Below are 26,850 nucleotides of genomic sequence, written 5' to 3'. Positions count from 1 at the left end.
AAAAGAGCCCAACCCCCCCCTGGCTCCAACCTCCTTTCAGGGAGTTGGAGAGAGTGATGAGGTCTCCCCTGAGCCTCCTCTTCTCCAGCCTCAACACCCCCAGCTCCCTCAGCCTCTCCTCACAGGACTTGTGCTGGATCCCTTCACAGCCTCCTTGCTCTTCTCTGGACCTGCTCCAGCACCTCAATCTCCTTCCTGAGCTGAGGGGCCCAGAACTGGACACAGGACTCAAGCTGTGGCCTCCCCAGGGCTGAGCACAGGGGCAGAATCCCTTCCCTGGACCTGCTGGCCACGCTGTTCCTGAGCCAGCCCAGGATGCCATTGGCCTTCTTGGCCACCTGGGCACACTGCTGGCTCCTCTTCAGCTTCCTGGCAATCCAGACTCCCAGCTCCCTTTCTGCCACTCTGTGCCCAGCCTGGAGCTCCCCATGGGGTTGTTGTGGCCAAAGTGCAGGACCCGGCACTTGGCCTTCTTGAACCTCATCCCGTTGGGATCAGCCCAACTCTCCGGTCTGTCCAGGTCCCTCTGCAGAGCCCTCCTGCCTTCCAGCTGATCCACACTCCCCCCCAGCTTAGTGTCATCTGCAGAGTTGCTGATGATGGACTCAATCCCCTCATCTCAATCCTCACTAAAGATATTAAACAGAACTGGGCCCAAGATCTAGATAAGGAGGAGGCTTCAAGGAGAATTCGATGCCAACTGAAGCTGATGTTGCTGGAACTGGAACTTATACCTTATCAGGCATAATTATAATGACTTTCTTTTTCATAGGGGGGAATTTTATCTCAGAGTGATGTTCAGCTGCTGTTTTGAGGTTTTCACATGAACATCTAACGAAAGGAGAAGTTACCAGGTCAAATTGTTCCTTATATCAGCAGTGAAAGCACTGAGGTCCAACAAAAAAACACAGGATATACACTGAGCCAGGCAAGAAATGGATGAAAATGAGTCAGAGCAAAATAAGGAAGACAACCTGCAAGCTCACTTGTTCAGATTCTGTCCCCAGGCTCCTTGAAAAAAGGGAATAGGACTATTTCACACAGGGGAGGGGCTGGAGTTTGTCATACAGAGCTACATTTGCTGTAAAGCACTGCTGCTCTTCCTTTAACAAAGCACTCACTTGGCTGGGGCTGCTGCTTTCTTCATGAAGGATCATCTCCCTAACACTGAGCACTGTTTTCCTCTTTATTGTACTTCTCATCCAGCTGTGGTTTCAGGTACAAGCAGTTTGATGCAAACATGACACCTCTGGCAGTTCTTTGCAAAGATCCCAGTGTTGTGAGGCCTGGGTGAACAAATTAATAAAAGAGTAATAAAATATTAATAATAAAACTGCAATAATAAAATGAAGCTAAAACCATCCAAGTGAAGTCACAAAATGTTAAGGACAAACATGACAGCCTGAATAGTTTCCTTTGGATTTTGCAAGCTCCTGACTCCAGGGATCTCCACGGGGTTGCCTGGGTGAGATGGAGAGCAGATCCTGAGCCAGTTACCAGCAAGGTTATTTTATGTTTATTTTATTTTTTATATTTTATTTTATTTTCCTTAATTAAGCCAGAATCCTGGAGATTCATACTCTCAAACTGCTGGGTTAGGACTTGCCTAGATTTGTCCTTTATCACTTTGCTGTTGTTCAGCTTATTGAGTGTGTTTCTAGCTACAAATTGGAGTGATAGCTGCTAACTTGGAATCAGGGAAATTTTAAAAAAAACCCTCAGGGATGTAATATAAAGACCAAAGCATGACTCTATCAGAATGCATGCAATTTTTTTACACTGCCCACAAAAAGCTGAACCTGCCAGAAGGTGACCAAACCAGAACTAGAAGAGAAAAAGCAATATTCTCATCATTTTCATTTTCTGAAAGAAATATTGTGATAGGAATTAAAAATGCTCCAAACTGATCTATTTTTAAAGGTCTGAAGCCTGCAGAAACACCACGTTATTGCTTTTATTGATATTTCTAATATTACTGGAGAAGTAAGTAATCTAAGATGATATTAATGAGAAATTGTAGCAAAGCCTGTGGCTCCAGAAGGCACTGCTGTCATATAGGATCTATGCTGCATATTTAAAAAGCACCAGAACTTTTTTCTAAAAGCACTGATATGATTATTGTCTCATTTTGCTTATAATACCATACATTTTTGTTTTTAAGAATCCTCTCTCCTCTTGTTAATTCTTTTTCTTTTCCTCTCTCCAGGTCTTGTTTATTGACAGTCTTTGCACAGATCTAATTTGAACCCTGATCTCATTTGAGTAATTTCTGTCTCCCTTCAGAGACAGAATGGAGCCCATCCTGTCACTGCCATCCTGGTCAGAATTCCTGTACTCTACCTGAGCAAACCTCAATGGATTTGGTGCTGTGCTGCTCCTCACCAGGCAGATGAACCCTTCCAAGGTAAAGCTTGTTAACATTCCTCTGCTCTTTCCTAGAGTGCCCCATCAGAACAAAAGCACAGGGATGGAGGATTTATTGGCTCAAAAATAATTCCTGATACAGTGAGAAATAAGGAAAGTTTATCTTGTTTCATTTATAATGGAAGTGGTGTGATCCTGACTCTGGGAGATTTGATCTCTATGTGTGTGAGCAGCAACAAGCTGCCTTTCTGCTTTTGGAGGTGCTCTCTGACATGATCAGGTAGGTGCTGCCAGATGGGTAGAAATCCCATGGAAATGCTGAGCACCTCGGGCAAGTCCTTCTAAATAATTTCAATCTGATTGAACCTGTAAGGACCTATTGCAGACCTTTACATCAGTTTGCATCAACGGCTCCTGTACAGGTGGTTTTGCAGGGTGCTTTCTCCAGCCTAAATGTTAATAGCTACAGAATGGAAATGCTGTAGTTTGAAGAACTCTCTTTACTGTCTGAAGAAGCAAACTCACTAGAAATAAGGCAGTTTCCATTGTTAAGCATGCAGATCTTACAATGCTTTTGCAAGTGAATCTTTCAGGCTGCTGAGTAACCATATTCCTTAAAGAAAGCCCAGCAAAGTTGGATCAAGCAGTTCCAGCCTGAAGGGTGCTGCACAATGATGACCACTGTAGAAATTCTTCTTAAAAAGTGACTTTTGTCTGTCTGGATGGGAATCGATGAGGTAGTGCCACTCTTTTTCTATGCTATAGTTACATAGATGTCTTAAAGGTAGCCCAAAGGTCACTGAAAGTATTTGTTAGAACAAATAAACCACTTTTCCTCATAGGGGTGATGGAATCTATCGGTGAACAGTAAAGATGAACCCAAATGACTGTTAAAATACCATAGATGTCATCAATAGCTGGGTTAAGGGAAAAAAAAAAACACCCCAAAATCAAGCCAGATATGACTGTAGCTAATTCTCTCTCTGCAATCCCAACATTTGGTAACTCTCACCACTCACCTCCTTACAAGCTGTGGCCCCAGCCTCCTGATGTTTAAGCTGCAGAATGTTTTATTTTTAAGATGCCCACAACTGTCTCTCAAGAAGGGTTTATTCCAGACCTGGCACGGTACTGACTTGTCTAAACTGACTGAATTATGTTAAAATCACAGCTTAGATTTACTGTTCTCTCAGTTGTTTAACAGCCCACAGCCCAACTGCAGTGATAGTCAAGTAAGAACAGTTGTTTCCCTTAAAGGCTTTGGCACAAGAGGTGGTGGGGTAACTCATGTAAAAATCAAAAAATGTTAAACCCACAATATATGGCAATCGTGCCTTTCATAGAATCATAGAATCATAGAATTAGCTGGGTTGGAAGGGACCTCAGAGATCATCAAGTCCAACCCTTGATCCACCGGTGCGGTTGCTAGACCATGGCACTGAGTGCCACATCCAGTCTCTTTTTAAATGTCTCTAGGGATGAAGAATCCACCACCTCACCGGGCAGTCCATTCCATTGCCTGATCACCCTCTCCGTAAAAAAATGCTTTCTGATATCTAGCCTAAATCTCCCCTGGCACAACTTAAGACTGTGTCCTCTTGTCTTGTTGAAAGTCCCACCTGGCTCCAACCTCCTTTCAGGGAGCTGTAGAGAGCGATGAGGTCTCCCCTGAGCCTCCTCTTCTTCAGGCTGAACAGCCCCAGCTCTCTCAGCCTCTCTTCATAGGGCCTGTGCTCGAGTCCCTTCACCAGCCTGGTTGCCCTCCTTTGGACCTGTTCCAGGACCTCGATATCCTTCCTGAGCTGAGGGGCCCAGAACTGGACACAGGACTCGAGGTGTGGCCTCACCAGTGCTGAGTACAGGGGCAGAATCACTTCCTTGGACCTGCTGGCCACGCTGTTCCTGAGCCAGCCCAGGATGCCATTGGCCTTCTTGGCCACCTAGGCACACTGCTGGCTCCTCTTCAGCTTCCTGGCAATCCAGACTCCCAGCTCCCTTTCTGCCACTCTGTGCCCAGCCTGGAGCTCCCCATGGGGTTGTTGTGGCCAAAGTGCAGGACCCGGCACTTGGCCTTCTTGAACCTCATCCCGTTGGAATCAGCCCAACTCTCCAGTCTGTCCAGGTCCCTCTGTCCAGGTCCCTCTTCGGCTTATTTAGGAGAAGTGAGGGCAGTAAAACTGGGCTCATCTGTTAATGCTTGCATGAGAGCCTCTGCTTTTGAGGCAGTTGTCATAAATAACCAGAGAGAAGGGCAATAAGACCTGGGAAAAAGCTTGCAATGGCAATTGCAAATTTTTAGCTAGTAATGCACATGGAGTGAAATGGGGTCTGGAATGCATTATGCTGTGAGCACAGAAGAAGGCCACGCACCCATTCTTGGAGCCAGAAATAGTCAGATCTGTCAGTCTCTCACCAAACAAGTAGCTGTTATTCCCATGCTGCATTCACCAATAATGCACAGGGACAGGCCTGGAGCACTTGGTCATGTTCCAAATTACAGCACCATAACTGTAGTCTTTAAAGGAGTGTCTCTTCATTCTATGGAGCAGTGAAATTAATCTCTTTGGATCACATTAAATTTCATTCTTTTCTAGGAAATAGCAATAGGTTTCTCCCAGAAGTAGTACCGTGTCCTTCCATCAAAATTTCCATGGTTACAGTTATTGTTGAAGAATTTTAGCCTCCAACTGATTGAGGCAGAGAGTTGCCTAATCTGATTTTCTCTAGAGAAAACATTTGTGGGTTCTGGTTTCCTAATCAGCCTGGCATTTCTGACCAGTCTACAACCTGCTGTTATTAAGTGAGGCTCAGCTAAATTAATCTGGCTGTGTAGTGCTGAATCAAGATGATGATGATGATGATGATGATGGTTTTCTCAAGTGGAGTTCAAGAAACCTCCACTCTTCTGCACTGAGTGGTGCCCAAGTAATGAGCAAACAATCTCTGTCCCCAGCTGGATGGAAACTGATGGATGGAAACTCCTGCCACCCAGCTCAGAGGTTTGCTTGCTTTCTCAGGAGGAAAGAGCAGCTGAGAGTCTGCCTCTGGCCAGGAGAAGATGTGACTTCATCCTGAGCTGCCCAGGATATTGCTTGGTCCTCACCCCCCACCCTGACACACAAGAAGGGAGAGAAAAGGAAATTAATTTCTGGAAAGCTGGAGGTGGCTCTGTTTGCCTCCTGAATTTTTCAGCTTCTCAAAGAGGCTGGAACACCTACAGGGTCCTTTCTGCCCCTTGATGGAAACGCTTTGGTGACATTTCATGTTCCCTTTGGAAAAATCAGACACACAGGCATCTTTGAGAATATTCTATTTGAAAATACAGAAAAGTCTCTTTAGCTATTAAGTTCTTTATGAAGATCAATAATCCAGTTAATCCAAGTGCCTGTGGCCATTCCTGGCAGGACATCTGAATCCTCTGTTTGAACCCCCTGCAGTTAGCTGGTTACTTGTTCTATGCATGAATTCCAACAGAAATACCACTCACAGCACTTGGTCTTTTCAGGCTGGATATCTTCTCATTGGAGTTTACAGGACCTGTGTGATAGGATTAGTGCCCAAACTGTCACGCTGAGACAAAGAAAAACAAACCTCAAATTAGCTTAAGGAAAAATAACAGAGCTTCCCTGGGGAAGACACATTTGAAATGGCTTCATTTCAAAGAGAGTCGTGTTTCAGGTATTTTACCACTGCTGAACAAGTCTCTCTCCCTGCTTCAATTGTCTTGTTGACATTGTAGTCAAAATACAGCAGAAGACAGCCTGTTGTTCACACAGGAGAAGAAAAAGGACCTAATGTTATGGAGAACACAATGTACCATCTGTCCCATGGAGAAATCCACTGAACTATCAGCTACTCCAATCAAGGCTGCTACGTGGGCTGCCTCTGAGAAAAATTAATAGCATGAGGGGGAAAAGAATTGTGCAAGACTTCGTGCTTTGGCCTGGGAGAACAAAACAAGCAGTGGGCAATCCAGCTCAGAGCCACTGGGGCATGTGTCCAGCCTGGCTGAGCACTGCTTCATACCCAAGGGTGTGGCCATGGGTTCTGTCCACTTCTAAGGCAGCTTCACACCCATGTGAAAAACTGCTGGTGTGATGGAGTCACCCTGGTGAACGGGTGGTGTTTGAAAGGCACCCCAGTCACCCAGAACAAGGAGCCAGGGGACAGGGCTGCTTTTTGCAGACACTGAAAGAGAACAGAGCATAGACTTTATATTACCAACAAATCCTTTTTAAATTATTATTGGTTTTTTTACCTTCTGGCACCTGGCATCAGCTTATCCACTTTAAAGCTGATCAGATTTAATCTGATATTCCTGCTGGAAAACAGCTCCAGAGCCTCAGATGTATGTTAAACACGAATTCTAATTCCAATTTTCATTCAAAATGCACTTCTATACAGCTTTTAAAAACGTGTGGCTGTGTTCAGCATTGTCCTGATGCTTGAGCAGCAGTTCATCCAGCCTGCCATATATCTCCAATCTTTAGAGCAAGCACGTTTGTCCTCCCTCAGCCTCTCTGGCAGTCCCCACAAGATAAGCTTCTGATGGTCTTCTTGCCAAATCAGCTACCCATTTCTTGGGCATCTCAGAAACACTTTCCATCACCTGTTTCAGTTTATAGCCATTGATCTCTAACATGGTTGGTCAGGAAGGCATGATGAGTATCAGTACTTTAAAAGGGCCTTGAAGAGCAGCACTAGAATAGTAGAGTCATAGAATCCCAGAATGGGCTGGGTTGGAAGGGACCTCAGAGCTCCTCAAGTCCAACCCTTGCTCCACTCCCCCCGTGGTTCCCAGCCCATGGCACTGAGTGCCACATCCAGGCTCTTTGGAAATATCTCCAGGGATGGAGAATCCACCCCTTCCCTGGGCAGCCCATTCCAATGGCTGAGCACCCTCTCCAGAAAGAAATCCTTTCTCATGTCCAACCTAAACCTCCCCTGGCACAACTTGAGACCTCTTGTGCCCTCTTGTCTTGCTGAGAGTTGCCTGGGAAAAGAGCCCAACCCCCCCCTGGCTCCAACCTCCTTTCAGGGAGTTGGAGAGAGTGATGAGGTCTCCCCTGAGCCTCCTCTTCTCCAGCCTCAACACCCCCAGCTCCCTCAGCCTCTCCTCACAGGACTTGTGCTGGATCCCTTCAGCAGCCCAGTTGCCTCCTTTGGACCCGCTCCAGGACCTCGATAGAATACCAGGCTGGAAGAGAGCCCAAGGATTATCTGGTCCAACCCTTCCTTCTGTTCTAGACAAGATGGCCCAGAACCCTGTCCAGCGCCACTTGAAAAGTGTGCAATATCTGGGAATCCACCACTCCCCTGGGGAGATGATTCCAGGGGCTCATCGTTGTCACTGGGAAAAGTTTTCCTCTTGTGTCCAGTAGGAATCTTGACAGGAGGAAATTGTATTTAAATATGTGATGAATTCCTTATTGATGGGTGTCTTTCCCATGTCATGTTAAGAAATCCTTAAAGATCAAGCACAGCCACTCAGAAGAATCTGGAGGATGAATTGCAAAGCACAGCACAGATCAACCCCATGCTATAGAGCACCTGAAGAAAAGGCTGTCAGAGTCAAGTGCCTTCAGGAATGCTGAGCTGTCCTGCCACTAGATTCACAAAGCCAGGGGCACACAAAAGATTTTATGATCCCTAAGGGACCTTTCCAACCCAAACCATTTTGCGACTCGACGATAAAATAGAGTGGGGTTTAAATTAGGAATAAAAATGTAGTACCAAAGGTTGTAGGAAAACTCTTCTCCCTGTAATGGTAGGGCTTGGATAGACCTTTCAGTGCTATCTGCTATGCCAGCAGGGTCTGAGCACTGTGCAGAAAAGGCAAAGGATTTGCTCCTCATATGATTGATGACAAACATCATTATGAAAAGAAGTTTTTCAATATTTTGTGGGTAGCTGCTGCATCCTTTTCCTTGCACAGTACCTACTGAGCTGTGCCAAACAACCATGCTACAGAAACAATCTATTTACCAGTGTGCTGATAACAGGTTGACTGCAGAGCTCTTGCAGTGCAGTGTCTCTGCAGACTTCAGTGCTTTCAAAAGCACTTGGACCAGCTGCACAGACAGCTTTCTAACATCATGGTTGCAAAATATAAAATTAAGGTTTGTTTAAATTTTATGTGTAAAACGGCTTTTTAAAATTCACATCTCATCACATAGCACAGCACAACAAGGACCGAGAAGAAGTTACATAATTTGTTTAGGAAAAGAAAAAAACTTTTAAAATTAGCATTACTGTCAGGCAAATTGTTGCTCTGTGGTCGTAGGCACTGTGTCTTTCCCTAAAAAGTATCCTTAAAACTCCTGTGTTATGGGATATTTCATTTCCCCTTCCCCTGCTCAATATCTGGAACATCACGAGACAGATTCATCTTAGACAATGGCTGTTGCTATGGAGAGTTCATATATTTAACTGGAAAAGGAACAGCTGAGTAAGCTTTCATTTATGAGCTCACAAAAGGTGCTTTGACAGCCTTAACTCCAGGAATGCTTTCTTCACCCTTGCTGCCCTTATTCTTGCTATTTTAGTTCTGTTCTATATTCACAAACCACACGCTCCCACTTATTTTCCTTTCCTGTTCTGTCTGTATTTGAAGAGAAAAGGGGTTTTGGAAAGCCAGACTGAGGCCTTGCACTTGAAATAAGAGTGATGGCCTTGATATGTTTCTTGTTACAACAGTGCTGTGAGCTGAAGGGGCTGCACTTGTGCTTTAACCAGGAGGAGAAATTGGTACCCTGAGCACACACAGCAATACTAAAACTGCAAAAAAAAAAAAAAAAAAAAATCTGTACTACACAGCTGTGACCAATTATTCTCCCTTACATGGGCCTTTAGTGTCTAGGAGGGATTTGATGAGTTTGGGATGAGTGAACATGGTGCTTTTTAAAGGTAGCCCTACAGCTATTTCAGGTTTACACGTAGATAGGGATAGAGTAGCTGGGCTGGAGTCAAATGGGGTTCTAGAAGACTCTCAGCTCCAACATGTTTGGTTTTGGGGAAGAAAGGTCTGTGCATATTTAACTTTCCCAAGAACAGTTGTGCAAATCAAGCAGAACCATCAGCTATGTTTATGTTCTCATGAGTTGCAAGTTTCTTTAAACCTGAGATAACCATCCAGCCTCCCCATTTGCATTTCCTCCTTTCAGAAAGATGTCAAAATATTCTCTAAGTAATCTATAGAAAACAAAATGAGCTTTCTTTCAGAAGCTTCAGAAGAAATGATGTTTCCTGACAACTGCTACAGAATAGGCTCAGTAGAGCTCTGCTTCTCCCCTAACCAGCAGTTTTCCCCAGCAGAACAGCTGATGGTGCAGGAGATAAACTTCATCTCAACAATTGCAGAAAGACAGAAAGAGGTTGGGGTTGGATTGGTGTGGTCAGCATTACCATATTGATATGGTAAAGCCTTATGTTCTACCATATGCTTTAACATTGCTCCTGAATTTTCTTGATAAATTATTACAAAATTTAATGGATGTCTTGCTGTGCCTAAACACAGATTTAATCAGTGGATTGGCTGATTTCTCTCAATGTTATTTTCAGTTTCTGGAGGGGCTTTTTTCAAATCCACTTGTAATTTTAAAAGTGAAATGGCAGTGTTCCTACAAAACACACAGAATGTGAGATTACTGAATCTCAGGGTGCTTACATATACTCAAAAATACCTAAAAGGAATTCGTTCCCAGGTTTCACAAGAACAGAATATTAACTTGGGAGTTTCTAAATGTACTTGTAGTGTTTGTTCTATTCCTGTGGGATCTTTTCCTTTAAATTTATGCTATTTCTTTAATTGCTTAATGTTCAATACAGAACAAAACACATTTCTATGAAACTTTAACATGTACTATATCAGCAGGTGGATGATAGCTTTTAGATGTGATACAATAAACAATAAACTTTCTTGATGGAATAAATGAGAGTTTTAGAGTTGATGCCTCGAGCTAGATGGAGGTACAGCAAGTACTGAAATGAACAGAGAGAGCCCTGGAAGCAATTGGAAGGTTGTAGAAGAGATGCTGAAAGCCTTGACATGGCTTTACTCATAAAGAACTCTGCAACTAAGTCAACTTGGTGGTTGCCCTTCTGCTGTATCAGTGGCAAAAGAGTTTTAAATCCTCTGAAAATCAGTATTGACACAGCATGGTGGCTGCACTCTTAGAGGGACTCTGGCAGCAATTAAAAAATCATGGCCTTACCTAGGAAGTTCAGGTCTCTACATGAGACTTAGGGGTCTCAGTCAGTTTGGGAATGGAAGGAAAGTTTATGACACAGGAACTAGGCTGGGGAAAAGCAGGCTTCAGGAACTTACTGCATGCCAAGGCTTCCCAGTCAAAGAAAATAGCTTTCTGAAATGGAGCAGTGCACTTCTGAAATATTTCAGGATTTTGACAGCTGCATCCAGTCAGTTTGGATTGCAAGGGCACCATTGTGTTGAATATTGTGATGGATGCTGCCAGATTCTCTCATGAGGTGTTGGAAAAAGAAGCTATATATTTTTTTGAAACCAACAATTCCAACAAGTGGGAATTGTGCTTCCCACTGGATGATCATGGGAATGGTTGATGTGCATAGACAATGTCGGAGATAAAGGATAATTATTGTATCTAAACTGTGGCTTGAATAAAAATAATACATCAGGAATTTCTTCTGCATGTTTTTTGGGAGCCATTTCATTTGTTTTTCATGAAGGGTCCCTAGTGCCCAGCTGTGTTTGTCCAAGTCTAAGGGCTTAAACTCCTCTGGGTAAACATGAGCTTCATGCTGTGCTTCACTGATTTCCCAAAGCAGATACACTCCAAATGAGGCCATGGAAAAAGGAAAACTTCAAAAGAAATCCCTATTTTTCAGATTGAAACCAACTAAGTGCTCTAAATCTCTTCTCTAGAATGGTATTTCTTTCTACAAACATACCACTTATTAGCAAGAGTTATCCTTTTTCTTTTGGTAATGTGTCCATTCTAGGGACTCTGAGGGACAAAATTAGCAATGTTTTGATCACTTACCTTCTGAAAAAAAAATTCTAATTTTGTAGAAGAGGAGTAGAAATAGAGACCAAATGTTCTGCAGCTTGAATTCCTCTCCATGGCCAGTGGGTCTCCTCCTGGCACTTTCCCCAGGGCTCTCTGCAGTTGGTGTTGGCAGTAGGGAAGAGGTGCTGGAAAAATCAATCACAGAACATATCAGGAATTTCTTGAGTTTCTCTAAGGTCAGATCACCACATCTGTAGCTGCTGAAGTTGGAAGCTTGCCAGGCTCCCAGGGAAGTGGCATCTTTTGAATTATATGGCCCTTCTTTTGTCTCAATGAAGGACTGCTCAAAATCCTTGTCCCTATCTGTTCTCTTTGTTTTATTTCTAACTCTGCAAACTCTGGGCTTCTGAAAGGGAAAAAATTCCCGAATAGTGGCAGCCAAAATGAAAGTGTTTGGTCCTAACCAAGAGGAAACAATAGGGAATATTGTCCAGTCATCACAAACACATTTCCTGCCTTGCTTAAGCTGAGCTTAGCATGATGAATTTTTTTATTCTTGGAGGACTAAAAGGAAAGTGATAAGTTTTTACATCTGATAATTTTAATTTTGTTTTGCATATCTTGATTTTTCTTTGCAATATCTGTGAGTTGGGTAGAGACAGATATTCCCTTTCACTGGAATATTTCCTTTACAGCCCAATGGCACGTGGTGCCTGCACATTTTCTAGCAGCCCTTGTCACAGCATCCAGATGCTTGGTAGAACAATCAAAAGTATTTTTACACTGCATGGAAAAGGAAATTAATGCATTGCCACAATATAGGGCCTGAAATAAAACACACTCTGTGTCTGGATAAAGTTACAGGTTCCCAGATACTGCAATGGAAACTGCTCACCCCCCAAAAATCTGACCTTGCTCAGAGAGTGACTTCAAGAATCTGGTTATAACATCAAGAACACAACATCAAGCTTCAGACTCTTTGGTGCTGCAGGAATTCAGGTCAGGTATGTTCAGAGCAGTGTGTTACACAGACCCAGTTTTACCCCAGTGTTCCCAGTGCAGAGTTATTGTATCCCCTGCTAGGAGAAAAACCCTAGTAGCAGCAATGACTGTTCATTCAAATAGGATAGATCTGTACTTTAATTGCTGGGAAATCCTCCTCCTCCTCCTCCTCCTCCTCCTCCTCCCCACCTGACTGTCACTGAACTGCATTTGAAAACATCATAGTCTTTAGAATAGGGAGACATTTCTACAACTTAAAAAAAAATATTATATTGAATGTCTGAAGATGACATCAACACTAGGTATTCCCTCTTTATGTAGCTTCATATATATGTCTTGCTCTAGATTTTCCTACCAGGATTTTGCAGTAGCCAATGTGCTCAATATATGGAGGAGTATTCAGAAACCTCTAGGCAAATCTTGAATATTTTCTTGGAGCTTCAGGAGCTGTGTGGCTTAGCAGTATCTTTGCACATAGAACGTTAATGGTTTTGAGGGAATTAATTCAGAAAAAATGAGTGACTTTGAAAGCAAAAAATCCAGAGCTTAAGTGGATTGCCATAATAACAACTTTGCAACAGAGCTCACTGGTGAACTGGAAATCCATGAGGACTGAGAGCTAGAAACGTGCTTCAGCTTCCATTTATTGCTGGCTTTAGTTTACTGTGTGGTTGTTTCAGGCTCATTTCTATTCTACTTTTTTCTTTGAGAAAGAGTCAGCATAGTACAAAACACAAACTTTGAAACTGTAGAATTAGAAAATTGCTCTAGAGTAAAAAATCCACATAGTGAGATGAAGCTGGGAAAAGCAATGGTACTTTGAGGTAGGCTGTCTTTAGCCAGGTTGCACTTTGACAAATGAAAGAAAACTCAGAGAAACTTACTACAGAACTACAACACAGGCCTGAAAACTGAGTTGCATAAAAAATCTGTATATGGTGTACAGGGCTAGAGAGTATTCAGGATGTAATTGCAGCTCTTCAATATGATCAGCAGCATTTTTTGACTGAATTCAAGGAAATTCTATCTTAGCAAAATATGGTGTCGCATCAGCAAAGGTCCCATCTAACACATCTTTCCTTTTTTTCCCCCAAAGTTCACCATTAGATGTGCTTTCTACAATTTTTTGAAGGCTGGGTATCTGCTTAAGGTTTAAGGTTTAAGGCTTTTGCTAAATGACTAACTTGAAAAGCACAGGGGGTAAATCTTCTTGCAGTTCCTGAGCTTGGGATGGGGCAATTTCCTAATCTTTCTTTTCACTCCTCAGTTAACTGAAGCCACATCCTCAGTTTGATTCTGTTCAGTAAAAGGGCCATAAAATAAGGTGACATAGAGTAAAGTCAGTTCAGAATGGTAATTACACTGCCCTCCTGTGACAGTTCCAGTGCTCCATCTCTCTTTATACTCAAGGAAAATTGCTATTATGTGCCCTTTCCCCTTTAATTGAGAGTGAAATGGTGCTCTATGGGAACTGTAGGAGACAGTGGAGGATTAAAGACATTAAACAAATGTCTGTCTTTGGCCAATCATGGCAAGAGCTGACGCTTGGTCATTATTCAAGACCAGCAGCCAATTCCAATGAAAAATGCCACTCCAGTAGATCAGTAAAAGGCTTTGGGGCATGGAAAAAACCTCACGTTTGGAGGCTCTGAAATGGCACTCAAGGTAACCTGTCAGCAAAGAGAAATCCATACAACCAACCAAAATGACTTCATTGCCTGTCTCCAAGGGTACTTCCAATAGCTGAAGTGCCCTATTAATCTGCTTTGGTGCTTCTACTGTGGCTTTGTGGACAGGTTGTGTTTCAAGCAGGCAGGGGTTCCATTGCTGTCCCCTGGCTCCCTAAATCTAAGGAGGGAGAGGCTGATAGGCTACAAATAAACTTTCAGCATAGGGTAAGGACTATTTTTACTTGCAGGCTAATCATGTATTTTTAAGACATTCTGAACATGGAAACACTGATCCAGTTTGGATTTGACAAGCAAGATGGCTTGGAATTTAATTAGAATTATCACTGCCAGTGATCATTTCTTTTTTGCACCTGTCTTTTGTTTGAATAGGAGTGGCAGAGCTGAAGGGCTTGATGTGCATCCACTAAAAACGTTAAAATGTTTTGTGTCTCTCCTCTCAGTGGCAAAAAATAAGAGTTTAAAGAGACCACAGTCTAATACATACAGAGGCTGATCAATCTCTTCCTGAAATCTTTAAAATAAAACTAATTTTCTACACCTTTCTACCTAAGTGGAAATCTAAAATGTTTTTGTATTATGCTATTTAATGTAAAAACCTCAAAATGTAATCGTTTATTTTAAATTTAGTTGGGTTTTTTTGATTTGTGGTCGTTTCTTGTTTTGTTTTGTTTTTTCCCCAGAAATTCAGAAATAGCTGATTGAAGGAGAAAACTTTTCATACAATACCATTTATTTAGCACTCCTAATTTCTTCCTCCTGTCAGCTGGAAATAAATTGACTGCTACAGGAAAGCACTGAGAGGAAAATGTACTCTATATGGACTTCTAAATTTGGAAAATCTGCATCCTTCCTGGGGTACAGGTGCTGAGTGGTACCAGCTCAGAGGAAGGTATCATGACAGCTGTGTGCCCTCATCTTTTCACACACAAAAGGGAGATTTTAATCCCCTGCTTACCTGAAATGCCCTCTTGTTTGCCTCTCATTCCACCTTCTCTGGACTCTGAAGAGAATATTATTCATTTAATACGTGGGGGATTTATCTGAAATGGCAACAATAGTGGTTTAGTCACACTCTGCATTCTTTGGATGGAACCAAGAGTGCAAGATCCTTCCCTGGGAAATGCTGGGTATGAGGAGGGTCCTGTCAGCCTCTGAACATCTGCTGCACAACCCAGAGCTTTCCACCACCTTCAGCCTGCCCTGAGTGGGGATCCCATCCCCTCTCCTGCTGTACATCACCATCACCTGAAAGCTGGATGCCAGGTAACTCAGGAGCACTGCACCCAGCAGAGGTTTCTGCTGCCACAGGCTGTGTCCCAGGTGGTGAAAGCAGGGAGATAAGAGAAGGGTGAAAAACTTCACTACAGTCAGGTTGTTCTTACTCAGGGCAGCAGCTACCCCAGCTGGTGCAGAGGAACCTGCACCCTGTGCCAGCAGCACACAAAACACTGCTGGTTGATCAGCATTTGAGCCACAAATTCAATGCACTGCACCCCACGGCCTGGGATGGAGAAAGCTGACTTGATCTCTATCTTTCATTTTAAAATTCATCGTACAACATTTAGGTTAAAAAAAAAAATAATTATCAGCCCACCTTTTTGAACCGTTTTCACATAATCACCTCCCATCTTCTACTGCTGCACTCTGCAAGTGAGCTGAGTTTTGCCAGGGAAGAAGCATTTGCAACTAATTTATAAAAGAGGAATGGGATAGAGAAAAGGTTTAACAGCTCTCTGAGACTAAATTTAGTGAGCCTTCTGGCCAGCTTTTACTCAGCAACACTCTCATCTCTATCTGGTTCCACTAAAATCCACTAAGATTACCTGTAAGGTCAATGTATTTGAAATCTCTCTCAAATGTAATACTCCTTTTTCTTGGTGGCACAGATACCACAAGTTTCTCCTGTGCCATAAATAAAAGAGGTAAAAATTGAATACTTAAAACTAAATTATTCAAACGCTAAAAAATATTCATGCTGTTTTGCTACATTTTCTGCATTATCCTCCTTTCTGTAACAGTAGAATGATAAAGGGTTCCTAGAAAATAAAGGAGAGCTTCAGAAGATGTCAAAATTCTTAGTAGACAAGCAAAACTGCACAGAATGATCCCACTGTTAGCTTTGTGTAATTCTTTAAGACAAAAAAATACAAACAAAGCACTGAATGCTTTCACAGTGCCCAAGGAGACTCAATTACACCCTTTTAGAACTGTTGGGGCAGAGTGTTGTTATGCTCAGCAATTACTAGAGGCAATAATTTCATCCCCTGAATAAGTTTCTTAATGGTCTAAAATATTCTGTCAATTAAGTTATCTTGTGTTAAAGTGATAAGAGTCAAAACTTTCACTTTTACCCCAGTAAACTGAAAGTTAAGGAGGAGGAAATGTCCTTCCGTAAGAAACTTGAATTCCAAGGAAATGAAAGAATGAGCTAAAATTACTATGCATATTACTGTCCAAAAGAGGCTTGGAAGTCCAGAGAAATCCAATATTCAAAATCCCTAATGCAATCACAAAGGCACGAAGGACTTTCCTTTTTTCATCATTAATTTCAATGTTTTGGAGATCTTAAAAATCTACATATGTTCACTTGAAGCTCTCTGAAGAAGGTTCTCTTACTTGTTAATGTTCACAGGAGTAAAGACTTAGTGGGCTGTGCCTTGCCAGGAAGCAGGATTGAAACTAAGATAATGTCATTCCCTGTACCTGCAGGGATTTTCTTTCTCCTCTAGATTCTTAAATATGATTCTTGATCATTTTAGTCTTTCAAATAAAGTGTTTGGGATTTTGAACTTCAAAGTATCTAAAATATGGAATGTATTAATTCAATACATTTGTCCTATTTGTGCTATTTCCTACTTCTATATTCTTTTACTGTCATTTCAAGTAATGGCTATCCTAAATTAATCAATTCCTAGACCTTTAAGTCCCAGGTGGAATGGGGAAAAGAAGAAAGTCTAACTAAATGTAAACCATGCAGAATTAAGTGTACTTGTGTCTGGGAGGCTGGGGGAGCTTCTGAAAACTTACAAAGTTTTATTGCTGATTTAGTTATAGCTTTTTCTTCAAAAAAATATATGTGAGAAAGAAATAAACTAACCTGACATTTAAATGGAAAAAAAATTTCCCTGAAGTTTTATTGCCTCAGTAAGCAGGATTAGAGCAAGACAATTAAATGTGCAATTTGCCACAACTACTGTGAAGAATGAGAGGATTTTGAAATTACCATTTGGAGTGGTTCCTGATGTTGCAGCATTGCTTCTCAGCAGGTAAGAAATTAATTCTTCGTCCTCCTCCCTCTTACCTGTGTATTTTTGTTCACCTAATGTAAAATGAAAAAAAAACCCAAAACCCCAGACAAACAAGGAGCAAAAATCCTAAGAACAATACTCTCTAGGCTTTATGCTGAAAATCTCCTAAAACATCAACATGAGCCCATTAAAACACACAAATCAAAACACATTTTAGTAACTTTCATCGTGACTTGAAAATCAAAATAATCGAGCAAAACTTATTTCCTATGGAAACAGAAAAGGTTTCACATCATTTAGAACAGAACAAAAAAACTCCCAACAGAGGGTTAATTTTAGCATTTAACGTAATCACGGTAAAAAGATGCAAAACTGTAAAAAATGGGTTTTAGGAATATTCTTCCTTTAGATACCACTAAAACAAACTGTGTGTTCCTTTATTCACATCAGCTGTCTTTCCAAAGTATCAGGTGAAACAATGACAAACATTTACTGTGAGGAGAAAAGGTTAAGCATTTCTCTTAAACCTTTCTTGGAACCAAGAGTCTACTGGGAAAAATTCCATCCCATGGAGATGTTTACTGCTGCCCATGTTTAGAAACATCTCACTCCCAGAAGCTTTGTCACAAGTGACATTGGGCTAATTGGGAAACACTTGTTGGCACATCATTAAGAAACTGCTTTGTTACATTTTAAGGGCTCTAAATATCAAGAAAGAAAATAAATCAGAGGGTGATGCTGGAGTTCCTGAGAACGTTAGTGGAAAATCCAGACTTTTCCAGGAGAATTAGAATATGAAAGCTATTTACAACCTGGCACTCAGTTTCTGTTGTCAGCTCCAGCCAGGGCTGCGGGGAGCTCAGAGCTTCTCCCAGCTCTGCAGCCAGCAGATCAAAGCAGCTGCTGGCGTCAGGCTGAGCTCCTGGAGCTGCCAGCAGCGGTTGTGCTGCAGCCGAAGCCTCTCCCAGGCTCTTTCCACCAGTGCTGAATCAAGTGCCCCCCAGTTATTCATCTCTTAAGTCCAGTACACGAGGAGCCACTTAGCTCAAAGTCTAATTTAGAATGCAGACAGCAGTGAAATAGTGACTCTGGCATTAAAGGTCACTGCCATTTGTACCTTTTGAAGCAAATGAGATGGAGCCCAGAGATGTAGTAAAGAGGCACTCACTGGGATGCTGAGCAGTTTAGTTGGTTGGGTTGAATGAAGAATTCTTCTGTCCCTCAGCTCCAAGTGATTGCTGCCCATCCTGCTCCAGCAGGTTGAAATCCAGTAGAAACCATTACACTGGATACATCTGAAAGCTTTTGGTTTTGATCCTAGAAAAATGACAGACAGAAGTTTTTGATTTTAATCTAAGAGGAGCAGAGAAGCTGGAGCAGTGGGCTGGCATCCCCCATCAGCAGGGGAGCTCCTGGGCTGGGAAAAGCAGCTGGGATTCTGCTTACAGCTCTCTGGACCAAATTTATTGGTTGTGTTGCACTCTTACTAGTGAACAGACTCATAAGAAAGAAAAATAACAGGTTAAGAAAAGAAGCAAGCTCAGTCCAGATAGTTCAGTGATTCTGGAGAGAAGCTGCATTTTTTTTCCCCTTTGTACTTTACATTTCAGATATAAACAAGAGCTGTTACTGGGCAGGGCTCTTGTCAAAGCATTCTCCCCAGTTTTATTTCTATCCTCTGGAGCTATTTCCAGTGTGTATTAAAATAACATGAGTTTGCTTGCAGCATCAGCTCTGATCTCCAGCTACTTTTATTCTCCTGTCTAAAAAGAATTCCAGTTTATTTATGGCATTGTTTTGACTGCAAAACTGCTGATGTCAACCAACAACACAGGAAGAGAATGAATGACCAGGCTCAGCTTCTTTTCAACCACTGACAAGAAAATTTGACAAGACTCATGTTAAATCAGGATGATTCTGCAAGAGAGCCTCTGGAATGTACTGGCATTTCAATTTTATTAAGCAATAATAAACAGCTTCTATCAACGAGATGTTTCTGTATGACAGCAGCATTCTCACAAGTGTGCACAGGCCAGTGCTTGGTTATTTTCTCACCAGGTTGCTTTGGATGTAAAGCATTCAGACCTTGCACTTGCACAGCAGAACTGCCAAGGATATGGAATGCCATTTCCCTCCCAGACTTGACAAGCCTGGGTTTATCCTATGTCTTCAATTTTTTTGTAGCCATCAAAAATGGAAGAATTTAAATATTTTAGGATACAAAATGTCCTCAAGAATTCAGTGACCAGATTCTCCTTCTGAAAATAAATAGTAGTATCACTTTCTGTGGAAAAGACTTTTCGTTCTGCTTTTAAAATCTTTATGATTTCCATTTTTAGTAGCTTAGTTTTGAGGTGTAACTTTTGCCTTTCTGCCGTAGCTGGAACTGTGGAGCATTTTTCCAATTAAATAAGTGAATTGTGGCTGATTCATCCCTGACTCATTTTGCTAAAGTTCTTAAATATATCCAGAGAGTCAGGCCTAACTTCAAGCAATTTATTTTCTTTTTTCATGGAGATAGAAAACCCTCTATGACTGCTATGGCACAACTCAGGCTGAAAATAGAACACAATGAAATCCAGCTACTCAGTTCATTTTGAGAACCTGAGCAAAGCCAAATGGTGTCTTACCCAAATGAGAATAAAGCCAAGATGCTTGTCCTGGGAGGCCTAAAATGGTGACTTCCATTTGTGCAGTAACTTCACGATTCATTACACTCTTGTGAAGCTTTGAATTTGTCTCTAACCTGAGAGAAAATATCAGAAAGTCTCAGCACTTACCTTTGTAGCAGCTTTTTTTCTAAATAGTGCCATCATGATCTGAACCCAAGTCCCAGTACCTCCAGACAAGGTGTCAAACTGAATCCTCCATCATATGAACTCACACACAGCTGTAGCATTGCTCTTCAGTTCCTCTGTGTCATCCTCTTGGAACAATCTGATTGGAAAAGCAAGGAAGCTCCTTCATACCTGAAATTCACAATTTCATATTTAAGATAATGCCATGAAAAGCTTAGGCATAACTTTTTGCTGGTTCTGCAGAGCAGAGTCTCTCTCTAGCATCAGCTTTTAAAATACTATTGGAAAACTCTTCCCTCAAAGGAGCCCCAAATCTCTCCTACCAAGATGTTTAGTGAGGAGAATATTTGCACAAGAACACACAAAAGGATTCAGAATACTGTTACTTACTGAGGCATAGGAGCAAGATAAAGAAGAGTAAACTCACAACATTTCACCAACTTTACATACAAGAAGCATCCATATTGGTAAGAAATCCTCTAATGACAGTGAAGAAGCCTATTCACTAAGCAATGAAAGGGTACAGGAACACCTGTCTACAATTTGAAATGTAGTTGCTAACTTTAACACGAGACCTCAGCCCTTTCCAGTTCTTCTGAGGCTGATTACTGTCTGTTTCCTAGCTTCATGCTCCTTAATTTTTCTATTACAAGAGAGAGATGACAATTTGCCTTTCTGTTATGTCTTCAAACATTTGCCTTATTTAGGTGTTTTCTGTAAAGAAGCTGCATTATACATTTGATCAATCAGCTTCTATTTTCTTTGGGCTTTCTCCAGTTGTACTGTGTTTTTAGATGAGCAGACAGTTCTCAAGACACAGAAAAACTTTGCCTTCATGCAGCAGGAAATAGAATTTATTCCTGTCCCAGGATCCTTCCTCAACACTGGGTTTTATTTTGAACATTGCTAAGCAATGGAAGCTTTTTGTTAAATTATCACAGCCTGAAGATGGCATTCTGGAGGATCACATCATGGGCAACTTTGGTTTTGTTACACAATGAAAAAAGAGGACCTATTGAGCTTCTCTGCAGTGACTTTATCTTCTCTGAGTTCTGCCTTTCTGCCAAAATCATCTGGTGACCCTAGAAAACCTCTGGCAGGCTTCCTGTGCCTAATGTGCTCCAAGGTTTATTCTTGGTCCAAGTTCATTTTGTTTGTGTTTCCTCCAAACATTTTGGGGTTTTCTCTGGTTTTATTTTGGTTTTTAAACCTACAAAACCACAGTCCTGCACAGGAGAGATCCTGTCAGAGCAATGAATAATTGTCCTCCAGCTCAACAAATGACTTCTCAATAGTATCCTTACTTCCATTTCTTTCCTGGCCTCCTCCTTAGTGGGCTTTATGCAACTGAAAAAAAAAAAAACCCCAAAAAAAACCACCCCATTTTTTTTTTTTTCTAAAGCAGCACTAAATGTTGCATGCACAAATATTCATTAGCATCTTGCTTTGGCCTCCTGCTGCTACTTGGAAAGCTGCACTGAGCTTGTGGCAGAAACTTTGCATGCAATCCGTTAATCATGAGGGAAGATTTGCTGAGGAACCAGGTAAAATCTTTACTAATATTTGTGCCTTTAAAGACCAGGGAACAACAACTGCACTTCAGCAAACTTGCTAAAATAGAGTTTTTTCTAAGAGAGCTCACTATTCCAATGGATCACAGCACACTGATTCCAAAGGTCCAGATTACCATGAAACAGGCAAAGGGGATAACTCACTGCCATGTCTGCATCACTTTGGGGTTTCTTGCTGGGCAAACAGGAGCACGTGTAGAGGTTTCACACAGGGGTGCATCCTGGAGATGGACCAGACTCTGGGCTGAGACCCAGGAGGAGAGGGGAGGAAGTCTGGGGGTCCCAAGCCCCAGCCCAAGTTGTGTTTGCACTGCAGAAGAAGAAGAAGAAAAGAGTCAGTGGCAAGGTACTGCCTAGCAGAGGCTGCTCTGTCCTGCTCTGTGTAACAAATCCAAGTCTTGCACATGCTGCTACTTTCTTTTCATTTTTTTCAGATGTACTTTTTCAGCTCTGCAGTTTCTTGCTGCTGTTGTACACTGTCTTGTATCTCTTCTCCTCAGAGATATGAGTACTTTGGTTTTTTACATTTCATTTCCAATGTATTTGGAAAAGGTCTATGTGTCCATCTGCACCGTTTAATGTCACTGATTGAAGTAATAGTTTCAATTTCATAATCTAATTATCAGAGAAAATTAGTGGCATGGCTCGTCCCTTCATTGCTTTATTCTAGGTTTAATGGCAAAATGCTACAGACTTAAATAAAACAACAAATTTTACACGTAAATACAAGAATCCATAAATAATGTGCACCAGCTACACTTGAACAGAAAGGTGTGAGTGGACGAGAGAGAATCATAAGGAAACTATATTTTTTTTTGTCAAAAAAAGACACTTGGTTTTTAATACTTTGGTCATTTAGATTCATGGCATAGTAAAATCTCAGATTTTAAACTCCCCTTATACCTTCCTGTTCATGTTATGATGTCAGAGGGTCAATTCTCTTGTCTCACTGCAAAAAATAAAAGGGAAGTAAATTTTGAGCAATAAAACTATTCTTTTCTAGCTGAGTTCCCATAAAGGAGAAGAAAGAATAAGTCACATTCCATCCCCAGAAAACTGATGGTGGGAGAATTATCCCTTTTTGAAAAAGAACTACTTCCAATTTTTTTGTTCAGTGACCTGAGTTACTGTATTGAGCAGCTACAGCTCAGATACAGAGTTCAGACATAATCCCAAAAAGGCCAAATTAAAAATATTGTGCTCACAATGGTAAGCACTGAGTTGCTACCTTCAATCTGACTGAAAAACTGCCTGAAAGCCTAGACACCTGCTGAAATACTCTATGGTTGTTTCAGCCTCCTATTTTGAAATTCATCTCATAATTTACTCAACAGAAAAATTTGAAGAGTGCAGGTCTAAGAAATTTAATTTCTTCAAGGCAATAAAAATCCCATGTGTTTCTTTGCAAATCAGTATAGTCTGAGAGGATGTTGCAAAGTTACTGTATTTCAGTCACAAAAAGTAGTGTGTGATGAAGGCAGACAAAAGGAGGAGTTTCTGTTCAGTCCTGTCTAAATAGAAAAGCACAAGACAGTTTTTAAACAGATTCCATTTAAATCCAGTGGTAAACTATTGGTTATGAATTGGGTGGTGCTTTTCCAGCACATCTTAGGCACCGGGGTACTGCTGCCCCAGGCCCATCTCCATGGTTTTTACCCTTATTTTGGATTATTCCTCTGAAATGTTGTGACAATGAGGTTCCTGCTTGATTCTTGCTTATGAAATGAGTATCTAGGAGTATTTCGGAGATTCCCTTGGATCACAGACCTCAGCTGTTTCTCAGCAGCCCTGACCCCTTTATACCTTATGTTCATAATCTTCCTTGCTGTGTATGGAACACTGGGCCCTCCTTCCCAAGATGTCTTCTGGCTGCCCATTTTTCATCAAATGATTAAATGATGTAAACCAGTTTCTTTTCCCAGTTAGTCATAACTTACTTACCTCATTATGGCACAGAAAGTCCGACTTAAACAGTGGGGTTTTTTCCTTGTTTTTTGGGTTGCATAAGTCTGAATACCATTGTCCAACTAATATCAGTGGGAGCTGCAGTTTGTACATTTAAAAGCAGCAAAAAAAAAAAAACAAAACAAAACAAAACAAAAAAAAAAAAAAAAAAACCAGCAAAAAAACCCTATAAATCTCAGTTATAGTTGCTGAACATGTAGGTGGATATTGCCTTTACTCACTCTTAGGTTCTGCACTTGTGAGAGGTGGATTACACCACACTTTGTCATCCAGCACTCAGGAAACAGACCTGTGCCAGGACAGAGAAAGGCATCACAGAAAAGACATTCATTAGTAGCAATTTTTCCTTCACACCAGGCTTGGAATCATCACTAGTGAATGGGCCACAAATTGAAAAATTAGTATTAATAGCTCTGTTGATTTGGTGACTTCATGAAGCGTGTGCACAACTATGCTTGATTATAATGAATAATATATTATTTGTGCAGTAGCACCAGTTCAGCATTTCATACAGATGACCTGACTTGAAAACTTGGATTTATCATGTTAATGATGTGTTATAAACTCAGATGGCATTGGTGCTGCACGTTCCTTCTTCTCTGTCTGAGAAAAGTTAAATTCATGGCCATACTTACATTACACAAACCATATGGCAGTGAACGTGGGACCTTCTGGGTAAAAAGTGGAAGAATTTGTCTGCTTTTGGAAACCTTGGAGACCTCTGGGTAGAGAGACTGCACCATGACTTCTCTGCAGCCCCGTAATCCTCTCTTTTCCTGTGATGAGACATAAACAACAGAAACTGAATTTTCAAGGCCTTTTTTTCTAAGTACTTAGTTTCTCCAAAGGAAATTTTTGGGAAATCATGTGGTGTGAGCCAGGCAGCCCATTCCATACTGGTTTCCAGGACAGATGCCAACCATGTAGGCCTCCACTCACTGCTCATCCTGTACAGAATAGTGCACAGAACCTGATCCAGTTATCTGGGTGCTACCAGCAAAAGGAATAAATAATGAAGAAGAATTAAGGCATGTGATTTTTCAAAAATCTTTCATCTTGGCTGGTGTAAGAATCCCCTAACCTTCTGAGGTTTCTATCCTGACTATGTTCATTACACTTTGGAGATTCTTTTAACTGAATCAGCTGGGAAATGACCTGTTCTGGTCCCTTCCTGTGAATAAGACATAGATTAAGTTCTAAGGCACGTGAACTAAATATGCACCAACTAATTATTTCAAGAAAAAACCATAGCTTTATTCCCTCAGGTCTTGGAAGAAAGAAGTCCACTGTCTGGTTTGGAAACTGTCTTATCCCACAAAATAATTTCAAAACAGTTTTTGCATGATTAAAAAAGAAGTGATTTTCCTTGAGCTGTTTTTCCTTGCCAAATTTTATTTCTCATTGCCTGGTACTGATCATCATCAGAAGTTTATGAGCATTTACAGCATTGTTGCTTTTGATAGTGGATATTACATCCATTTCTAGCCAGAACAAATGGGCCCCAGAGTAGGGTTTTTTTTTTTTTCTGTTTTTCTACAAAATAAACTGTTGTCTCCTTTCCATTTCCTTCCTGATGATTCTCAGGATGCCAAATATCATTTTTCCTGGTTTGCACAATAACATCACTCTGTCAGGAAAAAGATCATTCTATGGCCAGCAGAATAAGCAGTATGAACAAAACCAGCCTGGGAAAGGAATACTGCTCTGTTTTCTGTCTTGTGGGACTTGGGACACCCACTGGGAGTCGTCAGCAGCAGGAGGGATTTTTGTGGCACACTGGACACCAGGAGTGTCCCACCTGAAATCCTAAATGTCCTGTCCAGTTTTGGGACCTTCAGGACTGTTTGTAGGGCTGACACTCTGTCCTGCAGAGTATGTCTTATCATCACATTAAATTCATTAAATTGATTTCCACGTTCCTGATATATCTTCGCACAGCAACCCATAAAAGCCCAAGGATGAAACCTTCTTAACACTGGGAGCACAGAAATTTCCTCTCGTAAGATTTAGGAAGCAAAAAAGTGGTTATTATGACACTGAAATCTGTGCCAAAATCCTGCATAAAGAGGATTTTCCAAAATCACAATTTTGTTTAGCATTCAGACAGAGCAACAAACTCTTTTGTTGCAGTTTGCTTCCTTGGTTATTTGAAAAAGACAAATTTAGGCCATTTTTTCTGGCCTAGCAGAATTGACAACATAAGCTGCTTCTCCAGGGTGACTACAACAGCACATTATGGTATTTGAAAAATACAAATCTGACACAATCTCTCCAAGCCACAAAACAACCTGACAAAACCACAGCTGAAACCTCATATCTCACAACCCTTCTCACTCAGAACCTGAAGCTGTGTGGAGCTTGGAAAGAAGCTCTCAGCTGGCAGAGGGCTCAAAAACATCTCATGCTCTCTCATCCTCTCTTGCCTGTGAAGTTGACTGATTACCATTGCCCAGGAGAAATCCAAATGAAAGAGTGTCCTTTATCACTTCTCTGCTCCTCTAATAGGTTTTTTTTCATGGTCACATGTATTCTTAATAAAAAATCATGCCTACTCTTCCTCTTCGCAAATAAGGAAAACTGCATTTATACCATTTTCTTTGTAAAATGTTTTGTCTTAATAGGAATAACTCATAATGGTAATAGAAGCAAAGGCAGCAATATTTTAATGTCTTACTTTAGTCTCTGAACTAGGGAATAGCATCAAACTGTCTGTGCCCATACATCCTGTGCTCACTACACATTTGTGGACATTTTGCATTATGTGAAATTATTTGATATCCTGGAAGAAAATCATAGTATCATTAAGGTTGCTATCTGGAGTAAAAAAAATCTTCAATCTGATCTTATTACAGGTACTTCCCCCTAAATTGTAACTTTCTTTTTAGAATAAATTTTTCTAGGTTTTTCTCCTGTTATGCCAAGGTTCTCTTCCTTTAAGTAGGTATAGGTGGAGTGATCAACAGAAGGAAAACTTCCCTATAAAAATAGACCAGCCCATTATCTCACCTATCCAAGTGTATTACTCATATTGCTTTCTGCAGACACCTCCACCTCTCTGCAATAAGATCAGAAATTAGTCTGTGACTTACATTTCACTGCACTCGTGTGTGTTCATGCCTCCACTTCTACTCTCTGGGCAGCTTCCACGTTGCAGGAGGGAATGGTGATTTCTCAGTGACCAGCAGAGCTCGTTCTGATGGGCCCTTTGGATATTACAATACTAC

General features: G+C 41.3%; 1 long non-coding RNA gene across 1 annotated transcript; it reads right to left on the bottom strand.

The window, feature by feature from the left end:
• Positions 1–22,516: 22,516 nt before the first annotated feature.
• Positions 22,517–24,419, bottom strand: LOC139790929 (uncharacterized). The gene is made up of 3 exons (XR_011723735.1): positions 24,262–24,419; positions 23,848–23,915; positions 22,517–22,610 (listed from the first exon to the last, which is right to left on the bottom strand). It is a non-coding gene; the product is annotated as an uncharacterized lncRNA (long non-coding RNA).
• Between the last annotated feature and the right edge of the window lie 2,431 nt (positions 24,420–26,850).

Source organism: Heliangelus exortis, unplaced genomic scaffold (genome assembly GCF_036169615.1).
Source record: "Heliangelus exortis unplaced genomic scaffold, bHelExo1.hap1 Scaffold_66, whole genome shotgun sequence".
Classification (NCBI taxonomy): Eukaryota; Metazoa; Chordata; class Aves; order Apodiformes; family Trochilidae; genus Heliangelus; species Heliangelus exortis.
Note: the sequence above shows the minus strand (reverse complement) of the source record. Positions and strands in the feature narration are given on the sequence as shown.